The following is a 3,894-nucleotide window of genomic DNA, read 5'->3' as shown; positions in this document are numbered from 1 at the left end:
AACATGCACAAAAACAAGACAGAGCAAAACCAAGCAACAATGTACAACAAAACAGCAACAACAACAAACCACTGACAAAGAACAAATTAAAAGACAACAAGAAAGAAACTCTTGTTGTTAGTTCAAGGATCGTTGGCCTTTAGGAGTGTTTTCCAGGCCAGTCTGTTGGGGAAACACGCCCTGGCCCCAATGTCCATCCTTAGCATTCCCTGGGGACCTTGCTGCTCCATTCCCTTGCTGTTTGGCTGCACTCCCCCAGTGCTTTGCCTCAGTGTGGCGGGATCAGATCGGGTGCAATTCCCACACTGTGTCTCTGGTGTTGTCCCCCGCAGGGCCATGGGTCAGTGAGGGGCATCATGTCTCATAGTGGGGCTGGCCATGTGGTCCTCTCTATGGGCTGGCTGCTCTAATTGGGGTCATTGTCCTCAAGGCCTGGTGGGCCAGGATGTGCTCCAGTCTCTCCTCCCCCATCATCTGCTCCTGTGTGCTGTGATCTGATATACCCTTCTCCCAGAGCTGCGGATTCAGTGCCATCCTTTGAAATAAATTTTTCTCGGGGGAGGGGCAAGCATCCACTTAGTATTTGGGTCTGGGGCCAGTCCCCCAGACCTCTCCACTGGTTCCCTACTCCGTGCTGGCATGTTGCATTCACACCTTGGAGCATTGGGTTGAAGTCTGGTCCCTCTTTTACTGTCAAGATATAAACTATACCCTCCACTTGGTGGGTTAACACCCTGTGCCCCCGCTACCCATTTCTGCCTTATTTTCATCATTTTTTCCCCTTTCCTCACCTCATCCCCAGTATTTTGTATTATATACAAATCTATTAATGTGCTAGACTGGGTTGATGAGAGAAAAAATTCCAGTGATACTCATATATGTGTAAGAGAAAGCTTTGTATCAAGAAGTAATTATATGTATCAAGAAAACATCCCAGCCTAGTCCAGATGAAGTCCATAAGCCCTATACTAATCCATTAGCCCTCTTTAGACCAACACAGCCACATGCAATGATGTAGACTACAGGAATGTCACAAGCCTTTCAATCCAATGGCTCAGTTCATTACAGGACTCTAGCAGGTCTTGGCATGCCATCATGAACATGAATGCAGGGAGAGAGTGAGAGAGAGGGGCTAACCTACAAAGAGCCATTTATCTCAGTCAGACCTCCAAAGGAGTTCATCAAGCTGCAACCTGATTGACAAGCTAAACTCCCCCCATATCTTCTGACAGGTGTCATGTTGGCACACACAAAAAAGTATCAACATTATATAATATATAAATATTTATGTATTATATAGTTATTTTCTCATAAATATAATTACTTTAAAATTCTTATTTTAAAATTCGAATATCATTTCCTCTTTAGAAAAGTTTTCTGCTTTTAAATATGGTCATTTATTTTTTTATGGTGACGGCAATTGTTTATTATATCTGAGACATGGAGGATACATTTCATTTGTATTTAATTGGTTATTTTATGTTGGTGTGTTCTCAGCATTCACTGCTTGCCTCCTATTAATGTCATAGCGAATGCATGTGTACAGTTCTCTGTTCACGTAGTGCAATTTTCATGTAGGGCAATTGTGGTTGGTGTTAGCTGCTGTCTTTCATTGATCAGTTGGGACAAACACAAGTAATAGCCCTTGCCTAATAGATGGGGCTGCTGGTGGCTAAAAATGAGACATGGATACTGTCTCCCACTTGAAAGGACAAAATACAAAAAACAAAAAGAGAGAGAACGAGAAAACCAACAAGAAAACAGACAACACCAAAAAGAAAAAGCCACGAAGAAGGTAATAACTACAAAAGGGAAATAAATACAGTGGAAGAGAAAAAGGAAAGAGAAAATGAAAAAGCACAATTAAAAGTTGGAGTGCAAGAAAAAGAGAAAGACAAAAGAGAATAATTAAGAATAAATTGAGAAAAAAGGGAATAAAAAGAGATGAAGGGAAAAATAAATAGAGAAATAGAATTAAAAAGAGAAAAGGCTCTTCCTGCAAATAAAAGGAAAGAAAAAGAGAAAAACTGGATGAGGCACACCAAAGAGGATAAAGCTCTCGAGCACAGGGTACCTGGAAGGAAATCATGAGGTCTGCGTTCAGTGGAGGGGGGTGAGGGGTTCTTGGTTCTAGAGAGCATTTCTGCTGGTTTAGAAGGTGCTGCTCAGGTAGATCTTGCAGAACAAAGGAAAGCTGGGGGCAGAGCTGGTTATTCAAGGACGTCCTGTCCTCCCAAGGTTGCCTGGGGACAGCTTGCTTTTCCAGTATTGAGTGTTTTCCAGTATTCTGCTTTTTCAATGAGGTGTAGTTCCCTAAACACCCTAGAAGAATAAACAGATGAATTATCAGGGTAGGAAAAAAACCTCCTTGGTACAATTTTCCTACCATTTTTCTCACTGATACAGTTTTCAATTTTCGTAAAGCATCTTCACAATAATCCCCTCTGATGGTATTGTGTCCTGTAAGAAAATCTATCAAGATCGCTCCCTTGTTGTATTGTTATGTACTACTGAGTTGGTTCTAACTCATCGCAGCCCTTGCTGAACAGAATTATACTCTTGTCATGGGTTCATCGTGGCAGCCACCCTGTCAATTCATCTCCTTGACAGTCTTTCTCTTGCTGCATAAACCCCTTAGGGTTTCCTTGACACAGTCACACTAACCTTCTGAGTGAGCGATCCATCTTTAATTTCAGTGGCCCAACAGATCCCTTTGGAAATGGATCATTTTTTGAAAAGAAGGCAAAGGACAGTACACTAATGAGACAACTTGTCTGCAACCATCCACTGATTGTAGAGATATTTAAACACATTTTGCTTGAGAAAAACTCATGCATGAATGAACTGAAGCCTAGTAACAAAACTTTGAATTACCTTTTATGTAAGTTATATTAGAAGCAATGTGAAATTCCTTTATCAGAAACATTTTTAATATTGTTATATTCTTTAGTAATATAAAAAATATTACTGAAAAGTATGATAATGAAGAGAACAGAAGTGCAATACTGAAAATGAATAAGTAATTAAAAAGCTACCCTCCTTGTTGTCATTAGTCAATGATGAAAAAAATTGATCTGCATATTATATAACCCCATATGAGAAATGAAATGAAAACATGAGATTTCACGGCATTTTTCTAGGTAAGATGATCTAGTAATTTTGACCACTGGCCAGGAAAATGGAAAGTGATGATGGGAAATTATGGAAACCAGCATGATTTTTTATTTTCTGTGTTCTGGGTGTTCAAATATATTTGGGTTGATCCTACTCTCATGTTTCCCTAAATGATGAAAGACATTCCACCAGGTGTTCATGAATCAGTCATATTTTCCCTACATTATTTATGTACATACATATAATTTGTCAGATTTAGAGACTCTTATAATTCCTTGGAGTTTCTAAATTGAACAAATCATGAGGGGGTTTGTAATTGAACTAAAAGTTGTCAGTCTCCATACTCACCTGGCAGGGGAGACACCAAGATCACGAAGGTGGTTTTCCCAGGGTGAAGCTTATCCATAACACTCCAGATGTGCTGACGCCTAAGATTTCCCCAAATGTGGGAAACTCGACTGTATAATTTGTGGTAGTGGGCGACTGCGTTCACACTCTCCCCCCAAAAAAACAAAAACAAGTTGGCAGTTTCCATCCACACAGGATGCTTTAGAAGAAAGGTCTGTTAATCTACTTCTGAAAAATCGGCCATTGAAAGGCTTGAAGGTAATCAAGCGGCCATCAAGCTCAGAAGCAACAAAGCCCACATGGAGGAAGCACACCAGCCTATGCAACCACGAGGTGTCAAAGGGATCAGGTATACGGCATCATCAGAACAAAAAATCTTACCATAGTGAATGATGGGGGGAGTGCGGAGTAGAGATCCAAAGCCCATTAGTA

General features: G+C 40.5%; 1 non-coding gene across 1 annotated transcript; it reads left to right on the top strand.

Annotated features, from left to right (window-relative positions):
• Positions 1-3,454: 3,454 nt before the first annotated feature.
• On the top strand, positions 3,455-3,618 carry LOC115873036. The gene has a single exon (XR_004048198.1). It is a non-coding gene; the product is annotated as a U1 spliceosomal RNA (small nuclear RNA).
• The last annotated feature ends 276 nt before the right edge of the window (positions 3,619-3,894 follow it).

This window comes from Echinops telfairi, unplaced genomic scaffold, assembly GCF_000313985.2.
Source record: "Echinops telfairi isolate 266 unplaced genomic scaffold, ASM31398v2 ScPeMD7_4;HRSCAF=17, whole genome shotgun sequence".
Classification (NCBI taxonomy): Eukaryota; Metazoa; Chordata; class Mammalia; order Afrosoricida; family Tenrecidae; genus Echinops; species Echinops telfairi.
The sequence above is the reverse complement of the archived record's forward strand: the minus strand, read 5'-3'. Positions and strand labels throughout refer to the sequence as shown.